The following is a 20,047-nucleotide window of genomic DNA, read 5'->3' as shown; positions in this document are numbered from 1 at the left end:
GCAGGAAAAAATATTTAGGGATCTCCAAGGGGCTATAAGTAGAAGTAATAGGCTGCAATTAAGAAAAGGTAAATTTAGGCTGAATAGCCGGAAAGTTTCCTGACAGTGAGATGATTCATCTAGGGCAGGAAGTTGGGGCAGCCCGATTGCTTTGGACATTGAAAATGGGACTAGCAAGAACACCAGAAAATGCACTGTAAGAACAAACCTGCTCTGGTGAGGGAAAGACTAGGATGCATCAGCTCTTTACCATCTCTTATACTCAGCTGTTTTCTCGTTTTATTTTCACTGTCCTGCTCAGAGAAATACCTTAACACCACACTCACCGAAGGCCCAGCTACGAACAGTTAGTACTTTCCCTTTTTCCCCCTCTGTTATTTTATGCTTTCTAATCATCCTCATGCATGCTGGCCTCTCTTTATAGGCTAGCTGAGTTTCTGAAGCCCAGAAAATCCCTATAAATCCATCTCTGTAGATTACTGCACTCAGGAGCAGCTTCCAATTCACCCTTTCCTTCCATTTTTCAAACGGTGTATCATATAACAGAAGTAAATCCTCCATGTTCCCATCCCAGCCTACCCCACTCCTTCCCGTCCTGTTATCCAGACCTTAAGTAAACTTATTTGGACTGCTTGTGGCTATCAATCTGAACAGATCAGACTTTCACCTGATTTTCAGTGCTTTCTGTGTTTGTCTGGATCAGAAACAGAACAGCAGCCTTTTGTGCTTTCCTGGTGCCTTTGGTTTTGGGGCTTTTTATACAAATACAACTTTTAAGAGCTTCAAGATCTGGGATCAAGTTTTGGGTGAAGGTTTAGGTTGACTGTTGGACCAGAACTGGTTCACATACCTATTTTAAACAGAACCAAGTAGCAGAAAAACTCTAAAAGCAGTAGTTTTCTGCAAACATCTGCTCAACATGCAGCAGCAGACAAAAAAGCTAACAGAATGTTAGGAACCATTAGGACATGGATAGATAATAAGACCGAAAATATCATAATACCACTGTATAAATCCCTGGCATGCCCACAGTGTCAATGCTGCCTGCAGTTCTGGTCACCCTATCTCAGAAAGAGATACTAGAATTGGAACAGGTGCAGAGAAGGGCAACAAAATGATGAGAGGTATGGAACAGCTTCCGTATGAGGAGAGATTTTTAAAAAAATGGACCGTTCAGCTGAAAAAATACATGACTAACCAGGGATATAACATAGGTCTATAGAACCATGACTGGTGCGGAGAAAGTGAATAGGAAGTGTTATTTACCCCTTCTCATAACACAAGAGCTGGGGGGTCACCAAATTAAATTAATAGGCAACTAGTTTAAAACAAACAAAAGGAAGTACTACTTCACACAACGCACAATCAGCCAGAGGAACGCATTGCCAGAGACTGTTATGAAGGCCAAAAGTATAACTGGGTTCAGAAACAGTAAGGTAAGTTCCTGGATGGTCAGGGATGCAAACCCATGCTCTGGGTGTCCCTAAACCTCTGACTGGCAGAAGGTGGGAATGGGCAACGGGATGGATCACTCAATAATTGCTCTGTTCTGTACATTCCCTCTAAATCACCTGGCATTGGTCGCCTTTGGTCTGACCCAGTATAGCCACTCTTATGCTCTTATGTAACTGCATGTGAGATATAGGCAGATAAGGACTTGTTCTCTGAACCACTTTGAGAGTCACCTGTGGCACTCACAAAGATGTCACCATTCTCTTCAACAGCCCTTTTAGTACAGATTTGACTTTACAGTCAGTAAGAAAATGACAAGCCTAAAAGGTACACCAATAGTTCAGATATTCCCTACTGCAGGTTTCACCATTCTTTGTTCCCACTAGAGTCGAGGGAGTCAAGCCAGTAGAGAATTTGACACACGTGTTTCCAACATGAGCGCACTGTATTTCTCTGGTGGTATATAAACAAGCCTGGGTGCGTGACCATGGATGTGTGTTTAAATGTATGTCTGCTGGCATACGAATGTGATACCAACAATAAAAATAGTTATCATAAATCCATTATTCAGTGCCCTCTCTCCAAAGCACATCAAGAGCACTGCAATAGTTAACAGAATACCCAGGACGCCCACCAAAGACACAAAATCCCAACAGCTCAAACACCACACAATAATAAATACTAAAAATAATAATCAACAATGCCTAGGGCCATATTGTGAAAAGCTGTTACTGACACTTTCATGGGACTAACGGCTCACCCACGGGCACTGAGATTTCACGGTCTGGCCCAAAAGAGATGGCATTATTATAAACATGCAGGTTTACACCAGCAGCCATGTGTATGAACACAAGAGATCAGGCAGATTGCATTCTGCTGGAACTCCATGGACCTCCGGGGGGTTACATTAGGAATGGATTTGGCCCCAGGAGTTTAAATAAATGAGAGAGACAAAAAGGGTTTAGGAAAAAGGGAGGAGAATATGGCTAAAAAAATATGAGAGTCCAGAGGACCTGGAACTCAAGAAGCAATTGCAGGGACGAGATATCCTGTTAGAAAGTACCTGGCGAGGAAAGAGTCCTCACTGAAACCATCACCCCCTGGCATATAGTAGATGGGGATGCCCACCTCAGTTGCCACCTCTGCGTAAGTTGTTGGCAAAAAGGTCAAGAAAATCCCCCAATCTCTACCTGAGCCTTCTGTGTTCCTAGCTTGTTAAATGTCAGCTGCCGTTTGGGTCACCGGTGGAGCAGAAAATCTTTCCAGAAGAGAGTCGAAAGAATCACGGAATACTAACCATCCAGTGACACAGTTCAGTTATGATCCTGGCTGTATGACAGAGAACTGTATGTCTGTAACAGGAAGGGGGAAAGAGAGACCTGCAGGAAGAGAATAAAAAAAAAAAGAGTGAGAGAACGAAACACACAACTGCACTCACAGTTTTACTCCTACAGCAAGGGCCTGGAGCTCCAGCATTCGCCTATAGTGACTTCTACTGAGAGTCACAGAGCCTAGCAATGGCAAAGCCCTATTAGATCTTCTAGTTCGCCCCTTCCAGTCCAGGAGCGTTCCCCGTTGTATATTTGTTAGCATTTTAATCAGGCTGGTGTTAAATCCATCAATTAAGAGGGCTTCCCCTATTTCCCTTGGGAGATTCTTCCTTATCTGCAAGGTGTTTGGACATTACTGTGTTAGAGAACCACAGGCCACTACATTTCAAATGTCTTCGTATGCAGCCCATTTAAAGTAATCATAAAGCCATCTTGCTCACTCAATTGATGTGGGGGAAAATGTGCACAACTGGCATCTGAGTTGCAGGAAGATAGACCTGAGTGTAAGTCTGCCTAAGTTCAGAGAGATCTGCCCAGCAGCCTGGAGCAGAGAGATGGATGTGAGTGGAATCCAGCATTCTGGTTTGCAGAGGGCAGGAAAGCACACGTTCTCCTAGGTATTCCTACTCCTTTGAAGCACAGAGAGCATAGAGCATTCTGGATGCAGTAATGCGAAGGGGGAAAGGGGCGGGGAGACCATAGAGACCACATCAGTGGGGGCAGAGGGGAGGTACCATGGACATGGCTGACCCCTGTTCCTTTGGGCATGGGGAGATCCGTGTGGAGAGGCTAATTATGGTTCTGATCTATGGATCTGTGCAACATGAAATGCAAAGTATGACCAACAGAACGTGGAATAAATGCATCACGTTAATATTAGGCTGTCTAGCTCCAATTTTAGTTTTGTGCTGATCAGCCCCAGCAGTTAATGAGAGCGTCTGGGGTTTCTTCCAGTTGCCATAAAAATACAGTCGGGCTAGTCTGTTCAGTGTGCCCACAGGATAAGCGTATTGACTTATCACGGCAGTTTTTACAAGTGTTACAGAATTTACCATTTAAAACAACACTCGTAACAGTTTCATTTATAGTGTGAATTGCAAACTTGGATCATGATCAAACATTTCACTTATTGCATTTTATACCATGCTCTCCATCTGAAACTAATTTCACCAAATTTATTGGCTTATTGTTTACAATAGGGCAAGTCCTACAAAATACTGAACTAACTGTTAAAACACAACCTTCATTTGCTTGTGTTAAAAGCACCACATAGCAATGCAATTTGATCAAGCCCCCCAGTTAAAAGTCCATACCAATGGACTTTTCCTACTTTCCATGCTTGCCAAGTACCAGGAAATCTGTGAATAAAGAGAAGCATTTCCTGTTCTAATCAGTCTGCTCCTCCTGCCTGATTCATTCACAGATTTCTGAATAACCCAGCATTTGTCAAATCCCCATCGCATCAATCCCCCTCACATGCCTTCCGATGGACTGTGATGTCACAAACACTGGATTGTGACATTACTAATGGAATCAGACAGGGAGGGCAGGCTTAATACAAAGGAGAAAGCTTGCATTTATACTCAAAAAGAAAACGAGTACTTGTGGCACCTTAGAGACTAATAAATTGGTTCGTCTCTAAGGTGCCAAAAGTACTCCTTTTCTTTTTGCGAATACAGACTAACACGGCTGCTACTCTGAAACTTGTAATTTATACTCAGATAGCCTGGTAGTCATAGCATGTCTGAATCCAAGAGGTGATGCACGCCCCTCAGTTCCTAATGAAGGAACTGGAAATTGGGGGTGCACCTCTCATTATAGGGGTCTGCGACTGGAAAGATAATAAAATAATAGAACAACTGAACCTGTTCTTACATACCTTGTGCAACCCAAAGGACAACTGGCTGCAGCAGAAATTGTTGGTGTCCAAGCAATGCACGATTAGGTCATCAGTAGGGTTTTAGTAAAAATATAGGGCCAGATCCTCAGCTGATATAAACAGGCATAACTTCACCGGAGTAACTGAAACTACTCCACCTGAGGATCTGGTCCCAGGCCTTAACTCTCCTCTAATTTACACCAGTGTAGCTCCACTGACTTTGTTGAAAGGTACCTAACAACGAGGGTAGGATGAAATCTTAAATCCAGAGCTGTTAGAGACCCCTGCTTGGCTTTGTTTCCGTACACTGGTGCTGTGTGATGGGGGGTGGGGAAAGACATGTTTAGATTTACTTAGAACCACAATGTTTTATTATTTTATTTGTACACATGGGAGCACAGTAAGAAGTTTTGTGTTTCCTACGGAAGACAAGAGTGTGTTTACGTAGCCTCTCGCTCATGCCAATTCCATGTTTATTTTATACTTATAAAGATAGACACCTGTATTTGGGCTGAATTAGGTTTAGTACAAACTGTGGTTTTTAGGGTTCTCTATTTATTTGTGGACTATATTAGTTTGCCGTTTATTGGTCTGTCTAATATATAGGTAAAGATTACATACAAAACACTACATATATAAAAAACCTGAAAAGTTTAAAAAACAAGCTCTCAAAAGTTAGGAAATGCTAGAATTAAGATTGCCTGTGCAACCTTAATTCAACACCCCTTGTGCATATTACATTATGATATGGCCTTTAATTTTGTGATCACATTCTATTTTTTCTACAGGATTCCTGCCTCATTCAGTGCAGAGGGTGCATCGTGTTCACTTAATAGGAAGCTATTCCATATTTCTTTTTATCCTCAGCATTCAGTGTTTACACCCATGCCACATGTACCGCACGCTGTCCACACCCTGCACTGAATACAGAATTAACTCCCCCATGGGCTTTTCAATGGTGCTCATGGTGGTATTATCCTCAGCTTACAGAGGGGGAACTGAGGCCTAAAGTTATTGTCAGAAGCGTCCACTAATTCTGGGCTCCAGTATGAGACTCCCAGATCCTGATTTTTCAGAGAACCTAGCGTTATGTAGCTCTTTATATGTTCAGAACACAGCTCTCACTGACTCCATCTGCAGCTGTGAGTGCTCAGCACTCCTGTAAATCAGACCCCAGGGTGTCAGACTGGGTACCCAGAAAATGAGGAACATGCAGCACAATTCGTGGCCATCTGTAAAAAGTTTGGTTTAAGTGACTTGCCCAGCATCGCGTAAGAACTCTGTGACAGATGTAGGGATAGAATCCAGTTCTCCAAGGCAGCATTCAACTGCCTTAACCATGAAATCACCCTTTCTATTCCTGCAATTCCCTGCCTCAATCATTTATTTACAGATCTTCCAACTTCTGCAACAAATGAGGCAGGATTCTTGTCCAACAGTCTCCATCTCTACACAGCCCCGATTCATCTCTAGAGCAGGTCCCACTATAGGAGGATGAGACTCACATGTTGCCAGTGGGTTTCACAGATATTTGAGGCCAGCAGAGGAATTTTGAGACTCCGGAATCTTGGGTACCATTCCAGGCTCTGGAAGGGAGTGTGTTGTAGTAGTCACAGACCTTGCTAAGCCCTGTCCCCCGCAAACCTGTCCTTTTTTGCTCCCATCTTCTAGCACGTCCCTTCCCCACCCAGTTTGTTGCCATGAGTGTAACAGCGCATTTGGACAAAGTAAATGAAGGAGGCCACGAGTACACTTCCATGCCCTCTGAAACAAAGAAACCATCAATCTGAGAGCATGTAAAGGACGGGCAGCAAGAGGGAGAGAACACATCTGGGGAAGACAGTTGATAGAAATATTGATGTCCCCACCCACTGCTATTTTTAATGAAAATTCTGTCCAATTAAGCTGACCATGCACAGAGACATCGCTGGGAACTTTAGGCAGCTAATAAATTATTCAAGCCCTCCCTGGAAATATAATTTGTTTTGAGACTGATTTATGGGCAGCAGCAACAAGCCAAAAAACAATTACATTCAGATTCTTTAACGGGAACACTGCAGATCTGTTCTTTATGACCAGACTTTATAACTAGAACAAAAACCGAAACATCTCAGGTCAAAATTGACAATATTTGCTTCCTCAGAGACCCCCAACATGGGCCAGATCCTGAAAACACACAGGCCATAACTTTACTCACTTGCATAGTCCCCTGAAGACAACAGGCCTGATTCTCTTGCTGCCCTGAACCATGTACATTAGTGCAAAGTGGGTGTAAAACATCCTAACCCAGAATGCTCTAGGAAAACCATGAACATTAGTGTGCACAAATGTTTGTTCCAGGAATGCCCAGACTGGTACGTACAAGTGTGTTAGGCGACTCAAGTTAACTGGCAATCAAGTGGTGAGGAAAGCCTAGTGTAGATATACCAATTGAGTAGCATCTTACTCCACACGTAGCTCCACTGACGTCAGAGGAACTATTCCCAGTGCAAAGTACGAATCCACACAGGTAAAGGTATCAGTCTGCTCACTAATGACAAGAGTCTCAGCCTGAGATTTGAATGAGTGACCCTCCTTCCAACGTGGTGAGAGACCAGAACCCACAATTGGGAGGTTTCTTTCACCTGATTTTCGGTTCCTCCATCATAGTTTCATGCCTGACTTATTTGCGGCTGACCCGCACTCTGCACAGCTCAGGAGGGGAGGTGAAGGCGCCTATACCACCTTCGTGACGCTGGATTCTGGGTCAGCTGAGACCGGTTCCCAGTTTAATTGATGACCAGTGCTTCTTGCCCCCCCCCCCCACTCCACTCCACTCCACTCCCCAGAAGCCACATCAGTTATAAGACAGTCTGGTAGCTTTAGCTATTACTGGGTGGTGGTGGTGGTTGTTTTAAACTTTCTTGTTAAAATTTGTGTGCTGTTAGTGCTAGTGAAACCTACCAGTCTGGCGGCCCTAGAGAGTGAAGTCTTCCATCAAAACTAACATAAATAATGCTACTGAGCGAGATCTACCAACAAAAAATGCTACGTAGAAAAAAGTACTTTACACCAATCGGTAACTGTTCCCCCTTTTTACAGAAGGGACAACCATTTTGCCCAAAGTCATCCAGAGCCAGAAGAGAGCCTAGCGCCTTCTTCCCCCATCAGCTCCAACACCAGCCCTCCCATTAACATTGTGTGCCCTCATCTGGCCACTGGATGCTAACTGTGACATACCTGGCCAGGACAGGACAGCTATTTTCAAATCTCCTGTTGTTAACAAGTTCCCATCCTCCACAGGTTCCCGTTGGAGGCATTCACAGTAATGGCTCCTGGCCTGTCAACTCATACCTGCATTGATTTGCAATGGGAGTGCTACCTACCTAGAATTTTAAGTAATAGGACATGGAAAAGGACTCCTGGGTTATCTACTTCCAAATCCAGCACGGAGCAAGACTGTTCTCTACACTCTAATCCCCCAGGTGTTTTATCTAATTTACCCTGTCAAAATAAAAATCAGATTTTTTTAAAAAAAATGTTCCTACTGCATTACTAACACTAATAATTTTTATTATTAACACAGAAAGAACCTTCAAAATCCTTATTTATTTTTCACCATGTATGCAGCTTGCTTACTTCTTGCAATTCCTTTAGCTTGTACTGTGACACTAACACAGATGGGTCTCTTTTGAGTCAGTTCCAGTTTCTCCCGATAGCTCACTCATTTGACCCCCAGGTTCTCGTGCCCTGGGATAATGCTGTTTTGTTTAGGTTTCCAGCACTGCAGGGGATTGGAAAAATAAGACATTTTTTAAAAGAAGTTGTATTCAATAAGAGCTGCAAAAAATAATGAAAAAAATTCTATTCACCCTGGTTTAGTAAAACTATTAGGGCCTTTGCTGGCAATCCTAGGATGCATCAGGCGAAGTATTTCCAGTAGAGATAGTTAACACCATTATAGAAGGCACTGGTAAGACTTCATCGAGAATACTGTGAGCAACTCTGGTTTCCCATGTTTAAGAAAGATGAATTCAAAGTAGAACAGGTGCAGAGAAGAGCTATTAGAATGATCACAGGAACGGAGAACCTTCCTTACAAGAGGTTTAAGTAGCTTGGCTTGTTTAGCCTAACCAAACCAAGGCCGAGGGGAGATATGATTGTTTTCTATAAATACATCAGAGGGATATACATCAGGGAAAGAGAAGAGTTATTTAAGTTAGGAGCCAGTGGTGGCACAAGAACAAATGGATATAAGATGGCCATCAACAAGTTTTAGGCTTCAAATTAGATGAAGCTTTCTTACTATCAGAGGAGTGCAATTCTAAAACAGCTTTCCATGGGGAGCCGTGGGGGGATAAAAAAAAAAAATCAAACTTGTTTTAAGACTCAGCTTCATAAGTTTATGGAAGGGATTGTATGATGAGATTGCCTACAATGGCATGTGGCCCACCTGCGACTGCAATTAGCAAATATCTCCAACAGCCAGAGATGGGACTCAAGAAAGGGAGAGCTCTACACTACAGAGTTACTGTACAGAGAATTCTGTCCCAGGTGTCTGTCTGGTAGGTCTTGCCCACATGCTCAGGGTCTAACTGATCACTGTATTTGGGGTCATGAAGGAATTTCCCCCCAGGTCAGATTGGCAGAATACCCTGCAGGGTTTTCACCTTCCTCTGCAGAATGAGGCATGGGTCACTTGCTGGTCTGAATTAGAGTAAATGGTGGATTCTCTAACTTTAAGTTTTTAAATCATGATTTGAGGACTTCAGTAACTCAGCCAGATGTTATGGGCCTACTGCCAGAGTGGGTGGATGAGGTTCTGTGGCCTGCAATGTGCAGGTCAGACTAGATGATCATGGTGGTCCTTTCTGGCCTTAAAGTCTATGAATGCAAGTTAAACTGGTATAAACAGAGGGTGAATCAGACCCCAGTCCTACATTTTGGACCTAAATTATTTGACATTATCCCTCTAAACACCTCTAGAGATGGTGCCAAAAGAAGCCTGAGATCATCTTAATACCTAATTGCCCCTATTGTTAAGCAATTATTTTTAACACATAACCTAAATTTTACTTTTTCATTTCACAAGAATTGAGTAAACCAAGCAACACAGTTCCTTTGGGGAGCTAAATTGGGGCCAAAATTTTGCTTTGTAATGAGCATTTCAGCAATTAGAGACTGGCACAGAGGTAGATTTTACGCAAAGTATACTAGACCCCCTCTCCCTTCGAAATAGTTCACGGCCAAATTAAGGCCATCTGGACTGTGCTAGCAAGACTGGATTCTGAAGGACTCATTCCTGGAAATGACCCAGGACTGTCCCATCACTCAGAAATTCAGGTTTAAAGTCCAGAATTATTATTAGGTGTTAAAATTCAGCATTGGTTAAATGTGCCAGAATGACAGGCCTGGAGGCCTCCATGTATCTAAAGAACAGTTACAAAATAGGCAACACTAGTGCAAGTCTCACCATCAGGCCCATATGTCTCAAAACCAATTTGACAGAGTTCCATCTAGAAGTGAGAGTGCACACTTCCATCTCCATCCCACTCAGTCCTTAGTCCTGCTGCCGAGACACTCAGCAGCAAAGATGCCCATCAGTTTAGGCTGTTATGGTGGGTTTTGTGCTGTGTATGCCTGTCCATCAGGAACTGAAGAGAGACAGCCAACTAATTTCACCAAACCACCATCAGAAGGGAACAACTTTGGTCATTTGCAGCCTGGGCTGGATTTAAATTAGTAACTTTGAGTTAGAAGGCTCCTTAGCCTATCATCAATGAGATATCCCACAATTCATTTAGAGTCTTGGAAATAGAGGCTACCTGTGCTTGGTGATCACTGCTTTAAGGCTGGTAGCATTGCTTCACAAGAGCCATTCCAAAATGTTTGGAATATATGTACCAGACATCATATTGCAGGATTGCCCTTGCCAGTTCTGCCCCATGTGCATGTACCTGGGGAACTTCAAGCACCAGAAGAAATGTATCTCCTTTTCTGAACACGTTGTTTACATGGTGTTGAAAAAACACCAGAATGCTAATGTCGGCTATGGCACAGCCATTCCATCACTCTCTGGAAACTGCACACGACCACTAAGGACTATTAAGATACCCAACCGACTGCATAGAGTTCACACAAACTGTAGGAGACCGACTGCAAAAGTGGGCCCATCACCCCCAAAATGAAGGGAATTACAAACCTCCCTAAGCTCACCCACTACTCTGAACATTTCAACCGCTGGAGACTGTCACAGTGCTAGGTTTCAATATGTAATAACAATAATGAGTTCTTATATAGAACTTTTCATTAGAAGATATCAAGGCACATTACACAGGAGGTCACTAGCATTATCCTCATTTTGCAGATGAGAAAACCGAGACTCAGGGAAGGGAAGGGACTTGCCCAAGGTCACCCACCAACCGAGCCATGAATAGAAGCCAGGTCTCCTGAGCTCCAGTTCAGAGCTCTATCCACTGGACCACACTGCTTCCCATAAGATTCTTTAAACTACTGTCTAAGGGTCAGATCTTCCAAAGTTCTGAGACCTTTCAATTCTCACCAAGTCCAATAGAAGTCCAGGGCGCTTGCAATGTCACAGGAGCTGCTCACAGGATCTGATCTGAGAGGCAAAAGGCACAAAGCTCCAAACTCAGCTCCTGAGCATTTTAGATTAGTTTGAAGTTTTAAAATATAAAACAAAAACTTCCTAGAGACAAACTGTTCCAGACCCTTACAGAAGGCAGCCTTGAAACTATGAGGGAAACCTAAATTTAACTCTCACTTTCAGAAGTCCTGCTGCCCACAGGCTATATCTCCCTGTGTGCTGCAGTCATTAACCTCCCCATGTTCAGCACAAATGCTGACTTCATCTCTGATTCAGCTTTCCCTCGGTAAGCCCTTCATACCAACAGACTAGTTCGACTGATTATTCAAGTTTACTCCAAGAGGTGGAGGAGGAAAGAGAGACCAAGAGTGTTTTGTTCCTACTCTTCTCAGCACCTGGCACTCAGATTACTGGTGACAGAGCCACAGAAACAGAGACACAGACTATTGTCAACTCACAATTTTATTGCAAGCCTTGTGACATTTGTTGTTGTTCTTAAAGCTCCTGGAGTCACATGTGCACATGAGAATTGTAGCTTTCATTTAAAAAAACAAATATTTAGCCCTTCTAGCTGCAGAAGAAAGCTTGAAAACAGGAACCCTACAGGCTCAAAATGCAGACTCCAAATAAAAAGAACCCCCCAGGTTATTATTTATCAAAATCTCATGATGGCTGTGGGGAACAACTTAAGATTTTTAAATGTAAGCATTAGGCAATACATTTTTGGGGGCAGGGATCATCTTTTCGTTCTGTTTTTGTACATCACCTAGCTTAATGGAGTCCTCGCCCATGACTAGGGCTCCTAGATGCTACAATAATACAAATAATACTGAGATATACCTATCTAGAGATAGTCAGCTAGAATGGGGTCTCCAAACTTTTTGAATCGCGCACCCCCAGGGCCAGCTATGGGGAAGCAAAAAAAAAAAAAAGAAGAAGAAGAAGAGCTCCTGCCGGCGTGCCGCCGAAGAATCATAGGTCCAGCAGTGCTGCTGCCGCCGTGTCGGCAGCGCTCCTCCTGCCACGCACCCCCAGGGACGGTCTTACGCACCCCCTTTGGAGACCACTGAGCTAGATAATCAAACCCAGCTGTTATGTCTTCATTATGCCTCAAGAGAAAAAACACTAAACACATAACTTTTCATATCACTGACTAATGCAAACATTAACTACAACTGTATAAAATCTTTACAAGGAAAAAGAACCATGTGTTGCCAGGTATCCTGCACGGAGCCACTCAGGAGTCTACATGGTTTGGTAACGGGCAGAGGGGGGCTTGTCAAGGTGTGGTCATGCAACAATGCTGGAAAGAGGAGGGTAGGGAGAATGGCATAGTTTATGCCCATTTTTTCTCGGGGAGGAAATGCAGGCAGCTGTGAGAGCCATTGACTTCCACATGTTTATAGAGTGTGTAAATCACCCCAACCACAAAGCTGGCTTTTAAGAAATGTGGCTAACAGTAAACAAATAGATAAATGGGTCTGACCTAAAGGGGAAGCAGTGTGGAAGCTGCTGGAGCGTCCTGTTTCCTCCTCAGCCCTTTTCTAAGGCATGGCTTGGGAGATGCCTCCTAGCTGGTTCGAACTCAGTTTTACCTCACATTTTCATGGAAGCGATTCTAGTACATTCTCCTGTTCTGCTCTTTCCTTCATTCTTCACCTTCCTCTGTTGCATTCCTAGCCTTCTCCTCACTGCTATTCTTCACCGCTCTTCATTCTGTTTCCCTTTTCACTTCCTTCCCTAGTTCTCTGTACCTTTCTTGCCCCTCCCAACATGGCCTTGCTGCTTATCTTGTCCTTCACCCTCCCTATCAGTCCCCTCCCTAGGCAATCTGACAGATTCCTAATCCTAAGTGTGGTTACGTAAGTGTGTATCTGTACTGTAGGCATAATCCTATAGGTATAAGCATGTGCCTTTACATGCCACACTGTTCTAAAGGCCCAGGCTTGCAGACTTGGTGCATAAAAAACGCTCTGCTGTTAATACCGAACTCTCCTTCTTCTAGTAATAAGAAATAGAGCTATATTCCATTTGCTGTCTAAAGCTCTTCCCTCACATGTCCAACTCCCTCACTCCCTTCCCTGGCTCTGCCATCCTGGGAGTGCGTGACAGAAGCTGGGAGGAAAGGGAAATGAAAGCAGTAAACAGCGATCAGATCCAGAATTTACTGCCCTGGCCTTCGTGACAGCTCCTCGGCCAATTTTTTCACACGCAAAATTCAGCTGGAGTTGCCCCTGGGTCAGGTTCCCTTTTTGCAGCCAACTCTGCATGTAATGTTTGGAGAGGGGGAGGAGAGCTCCCAAAATGACTACGCAGTCTCCAAACACAGATGCAGGATGCCACGCTCCAAAACACACTCTCACTCTCTGTCTCTCTCCCTCACTCACACCGGCCAAGCTGGGAATAATTATGAATGACAATGCTCTGCAGACTGGAATGGATTAAATTAGACACAGGCAGACAGATGGTGCGCAAGCCAAAATTCTGCTATAGAACTGGGAAGCTGACTCACAGTCAAGTCAAGCCTCAATGATGTTCCAGCCCCAACACAGAAAAATATGGAGGGACCAGACCAACCCAAAAAAATCACAAGAGTTGGTACTGACTGGCACTCTTGATGGAGGTCGCTGTGAGAGGCGATGGAATAAATGATCCTTTGGCTAAACTACCCAATTAACCCGAGAGTAAGTCCCTCAAGATTAGGGTTGAGACAAGGCATTACTACACAGGGAAGAGGTAAGATAGCTTGGGTGTCTGGTTCGAAGAGTGATATACACTGAAACCACTGATATATGTTGCAACCTTAAAAGTTTTTTGTTTGGGAATTGCCTTTGGTTTTGCAATAGCCATAACATAGGACTGGGGAGAAAAGGAAACTTGGCAGGGGAATCCCCCCTTCTTCCCTGAGGTCTGCAGATGGGGAGTGTCACTAATTAAGATCCTTTGGAAAGGACCTAGTCCCTTGCAGACCTTAGGAGTTGCACAGTAGTAGGGCGCTCTCTGTGTGTATAAGTGCATCAGCCCTATGGGGGAGCTTTATGAGGTCTGTTGGAGCTCCTTGAGCCTTACAATTTTTAGGAGGTTTGTTGTTTAGGTGCCACAAAGGACCCAATAAGCTGCCAGATCTGACTTGCTGAGCATTTCCTGGGGCTTGGGGAGCTCTTAGCTGGGGCAGAGACAGCATGTTCAGCCCCTGTGGCACTCCCCAACAACTCAGCCCAATAGCATGTTATAGTGGACAGGCATGTCAGGCAGGGAGAAGCAGTGGGCTGCAATGCACTGCATTCCAGCTATGGTTTGGTGTATGCTATGTCTACACTGCTTAGTAAACTTGGGTCTGTGGGACCTTGCCTGCTGACTTGTGTTTTCAAGCCCACGGTTGAGTGTCCACACTGCACTATAAACCCAGCCATGGCCTCCCAACCATGCGGACGTGTCCATACCGCACTACACAGACCCTCACAAGGCATACTTTGTAGTGTGTAGGGTGTGGACACAGGGTGTAAAGGAGGCCTGGCCAGCCATGAGTAATTTACATATGCAGGTAGGCCTCAACTTTTGGAAGATAGAATTAGGGATGTAACTGAAGGTTGATGACAGAGTATTTGTGTTAAATAAGATAAGTAAATATGTCAGTAGGTTAAGACGACATAAGGACATAAGAACGGCCATACTGGATCAGACCAAAGGTCCATCTAGCCCTGTATCCTGTCTTCTGAATGCCAGGTGCCCCAGGGGGAATGAACAGAACACGTAATCACAAAGTGATCCATTCCCAGCTTCTGGCAAACAGAGGCTAGGGACACCATCCCTGTCCATCCTGGCTATTAGCCATTGATGGACCTATCCTCCATGAACTTATCTAGTTCTTTTTTTTCAATCCTGTTATTGTCTTGGCCTTCACCACATCCTCTGGCCAGGAGTTCCACAGGTTGACTGTGCGTTGTGTCAAAAAAAAAAAACTTCCTTTTGTTTGTTTTCAACTTGCTGCCTGTTAATTTCATTTGGTGACCCCTTGTTCTTGTGTTCAGAGAAGGTGTAAATAACACTTCCCTATTTACTTTCTCCACACCAGTCATGATTTTATAGACCTCTATCAAATACCCATTAGTCATCTGACAGAATTTCTGAGCCAACTCAGATAAGAGGGAGAACACCCATATTTACTATGAACTATCTAACAAGGGACAAAATAAGTTAGGATTGTAGAGATGAAGTAAAGAGGAAGTCAAAACATAGACAATGCGAGGACAGCATATGCTGCACAGGGATTGGTTTCTGCAAAGTAACCAAGCCAGTCAAAAAACGTGTGATGCAATGAGATGTGTAATGTATATAAAAGGACAGGGTTTCTGTGTAACTTTGGAGCTATGATGTACCCTGCATCTACCCCCTACCCCCTGCATTTGAGTCTGATCAACTCAGCGTAGCACTGCTGTATGCTGCATAAAGATACCTGAGTGACGAAGTCTGGAGTTGAACTGAGTTCTTGGGAAGACAAGTAGAAAGAGGTCTCGGAGGGAATCCCAACATAAGCAGTGCCATGACTCAACCTGGATCCATTAATCTGGAGCAGGTAACATATAGTTTATTATACGTGTAGCTTGGCTGTTAAGTTTTGCAACCCAGCAGCTCAGCAATGGCATTGGAAAGGTTCTAATTTGAACAGGTTTCCAGGACGCTGGAGGAGTGGGTTAAATCCAAAGAATGCCCCTATGGACTCCCCAGAGATGTATTAGGAGGGGACTGGGACCAATTGGAAAAAGAACTCCAACAGATCACGCTGGATAAGAAATGCAAAAAGGACAAGCAAAAGACTATATTGTTACAAGGCTTAATATTGGGAATTGGAGCCTTGAATCAGCAAATAAATGACTTAAACATCAAGGTCCACAAATTAGAAAAGGAAAAGAAAGGACTGGAGGAGCAAAAAGGAGATCATTAAGGTACATGCAATACAATCACCTCCTTTGGTGGAATCTGGCCCCAGGGGCAAGAGATTCTTGGGGAAGGCTCAGGCAAATCAGGAACACAGAAGACCGGGGGTGCAATTTAGGCATCTTAAGAAAAAGAAATGAAGGAAGAAGTGAAGAGATTAAAAGCACTCCAAGGGGGCCAGCCCAGTGAGCAGCCTCAGTTGGTAAACTACCAATAAAACTTCAAGACCCCCGCACCACAGCTGTCTTTTGTAGCACCCCTTTCACAGGACAGCTGAAGATGCCCCATGGTAAAAGCCACTATCGTGGGGGTGGGGAGGTGGTAAAGGAAATGTTACTCAACAGCAGGGCAGTAATAACTATGATAGGGAACTTGTTAGAAAAGACAAAACAAGGGAGAATTCAGGGAGTTTTTGGAGTAACTCACCTGATTAATATTGGGAAGGGGGGAGGAACCAAACACTGGTAATAAGACCATGGAAAGGAGAATATGTCAACCAATGAAGCAGAAGTACAGAAGACCAAGGTGTGGTTCGATGACAAAGGAGACCTAACTGAGCATCAAGTGGGATCTAAAGTCATGATCCAAGACCAAGCTCCCTACCACCCTTTTCCAAAGGCAAAGTGGTATGGGCTCTGCTTAGTGTTGGATTGACTTGGCCCCTCTGTATGCTTGGTAGACCTGGGAAGTAAAGGGCAGCGTTGGGTTCAAAAAAAGGCACTCAAAGCTCACAAAAAATAAAGAAAAAAGAACAAGGAGTACTTGTGGCACCTTAGAGACTAACAAATTTATTTGGGCATAAGCTTTCATGGGCTAAAATCCACTTCATCGGATGTGTGCAGCAGAAAATACAGTAGGAAGATATATATACACAGAGAACATGAAAAAATAGGTGTTGCCATACCAACTATAATGAGACTAATCAATTAAGGTGGAGCTATTATCAGCAGGAGAAAAAAAAACTTTTGTAGTGATAATCAGGATGGCCCATTTCCAACAGTTGACAAGAAGGTGTGAGTAACAGTAGGGGAAAAATTAGCATGGGGAAATAAAAAAACAAGGAGTACTTGTGGCACCTTAGAGACTAACAAATTTATTTGGGCATAAGCTTTTGTGGGCTAAAATCCACTTAGAACAACACTTCCTCAGCTCTCGTTCCCTAACACCCCTACTCTACTTACGCTACATTGATGATATCTTCATCATCTGGACCCATGGAAAAGAAGCCCTTGAGGAATTCCACCATGATTTCAACAATTTCCATCCCACCATCAACCTCAGCCTGGACCAGTCCACAGAAGAGATCCACTTCCTAGATACTACAGTGCTAATAAGCGATGGTCACATAAACACCACCCTATACCAGAAATCTACTGACTGCTATACTTACCTACATGCTTTCAGCTTTCACCCTGACCACATCCCATGATCCATTGTCTATAGCCAAGCTCTAAGACACAACCGCATCTGCTCCAATCCCTCAGACAGAGACAAACATCTACAAGATCTCTATCAAGTGTTCTTAAAACTACAATACCCACCTGCTGAAGTGAAGAAACAGACTGACAGAGCCAGAAAAATATCCAGAAGTCACCTACTGCAGGACAGGCCCAACAAAGCAAGTACCAGAACGCCACTAGCTGTCACCTTCAGCCCCCAACTAAAACCTCGCCAGTGCATCATCAAGTATCTACAACCTATCCTGAAGGACGATCCCTCACTCTCACAGATCTTGGGAGACAGGCCAGTCCTCGCTTACAGACAGCCCCCCAACCTGAAGCAAATACTCACCAGCAACCACACACCACACAACAAAAACACTAACCCAGGAACCTATCCTTGCAACAAAGCCTGTTGCCAGCTCTGTCCACATATCTATTCAAGGGACACCATCACAGGACCTAATCACACCAGCCACACCATCAGAGGCTCATTCACCTGCACATCTACCAATGTGATATACGCCATCATGTGCCAGCAATGCCCCTCTACCATGTACATTAGCCAAACTGGACAATCTCTACACAAATCAATAAACAGACACAAATCAGACGTCAAGAATTATAACATTCAAAGACTAGTCGGAGAACACTTCAACCTCCCTGGTCACTCAATTTTAGACCTAAAAGTCGCAATTCTCCAACAAAAAAAACTTCAAAAACGGACTCTAACGAGAAACTGCGGAATTGGAATTAATTTGCAAACTGGACACCATTAAATTAGGTTTGAATAAAGACTGGGAATGGATGGGTCACTACACAAAGTAAAAACTATTTCCCCAAGCTAATTTTTCCCCTACTGTTACTCACACGTTCTTATCAACTGCTTGAAATAGGCCATCCTGATTTCACTACAAAGTTTTTTTTCTCCTGCTGATAATAGCCTATCTTAATTGATTAGGCTCGTTACAGTTGGTATGGTAACACCCATTTTTTCATGTTCTCTGTGTATATATATATATCTTCCTACAGTATGTTCCACTGCATGCATCCGATGAAGTGGGTTTTAGCCCACGAAAGCTTAGCCCGAATAAATTTGTTAGTCTCTAAGGTGCCACAAGTACTCCTCATTCTTTTTGCTGATACAGATTAACACAGCTACCACTCTGAAAAAAATAAAGAAAGAAGCGATAAATGGTTTCTTCCCTTTTTGTCTTACAGATTTGCAGTCATGAGCTGGTGGAGGCTTACAACATTGTGTGTCCTGATGTGAAGGCTGTGGAGTTGGTCCCAAAGTTTAGAAACTCTCCAATCCGTGGTTCTCCGGTCCCAAGACCTCCACAGAAGTACAAAAGACTCCAATTGCACCATTAGAATGGATGGAAAAATGATCTACAAACCACCATCTAGAACTAAACGAAACCAATGTACCTTTCTGAAAAATGTGTCTTGTTTGTACACTGGGGTAATATTGGCAGCTGTTGGAGAACTACAACAGGTGCGTTTGGATGGTATCTGTGGGCCAAAATGGACAACTGGGGCAGGGATTGTATAGTTTGAGAGTTTATGGGTCTATAATACATTCCAGAAAGACACCTTTAAAAAGGTGCTGAATGTTATGGCATAGAAAAACCCAAGACTTGTTTCTAAGGCAAAACAACTGTACTTTAGTGGGCCCAGAATGATTGGTGGATGGGTATATAAAGCTGTTTTGGTGGCGAATAATAACTAACATGCAACACCCCGCCCCAGCCTGCAGTAAGCACTTCTACCACAGAATATTTTTAAAAAGACATGCATAGCATTGCTGTCTGCCAAATAAAGATACCTGAGTGACGAAGGTTGGAGTCGAACTGAGCTCTTGGAAGCTGAGTAGAAAGAGATCTCGGCGGGTATCCCAACACAGGGTGCATTCTGTCACACACTCATACAGATGGTTTGATTTATGTTTTAATTCATAGTTACTTCAGTCCTGAAAAAGCATTATTGTATGTAGATAAAAATCTGGGGTCAAATTTTCAACAGTGCTTCAAAAATGTGCCTGCTGGCTGAGTTACTACATACCTGAAGACAATGGGTATACACAATTGTGGGGTTTTGCACAACCAGACAGGTGAGCTCACATTTTTCAGGAGGTTCACTGACAATCTGACTCGATTACAGTTCATTTATCCAACACTCTGTTCAGCAGCAGCCATCTAACAGTGGTTAAGACTACTTTATGTCATGCTTGACAAAGTGTTAACATGTTACACCTATTACTGACCAGTGGGACGAGCAGCGCAAGTTACTATACTGTACCAGATTCTTACATCTGCACTTACTAGTATAGCTATTGTATTGGGTTGAATTCTTCATTCAGTTAAGCAAGTTTTACTCCAGTGCAACACCACTGATTTCGAGGATTTACATCAACATAAAA

The 20,047-nt window shown here is 43.6% G+C and overlaps 1 long non-coding RNA gene across 2 annotated transcripts in view; it reads right to left on the bottom strand.

Moving 5' to 3' along the window:
* The window catches only part of LOC311522185, a 30,714-nt gene extending 17,730 nt beyond the window's left edge, over positions 1-12,984 (bottom strand). Inside the window, exons 1-2 of one of the 2 annotated variants that reach the window (XR_014712066.1) lie at positions 12,844-12,984; positions 2,643-2,831 (exon numbers count right to left, since the gene is read on the bottom strand). This is a non-coding gene — a long non-coding RNA (uncharacterized lncRNA). The remainder of the gene's footprint in view (positions 1-2,642; positions 2,832-12,843) is intronic. The other variant, XR_014712067.1, reaches the window with a different exon arrangement.
* Positions 12,985-20,047: the final 7,063 nt, after the last annotated feature.

This window comes from Lepidochelys olivacea, assembly GCF_965140295.1.
Source record: "Lepidochelys olivacea isolate rLepOli2 genome assembly, chromosome: 6".
NCBI lineage: Eukaryota > Metazoa > Chordata > Testudines > Cheloniidae > Lepidochelys > Lepidochelys olivacea.
Note: the sequence above shows the minus strand (reverse complement) of the source record. Positions and strands in the feature narration are given on the sequence as shown.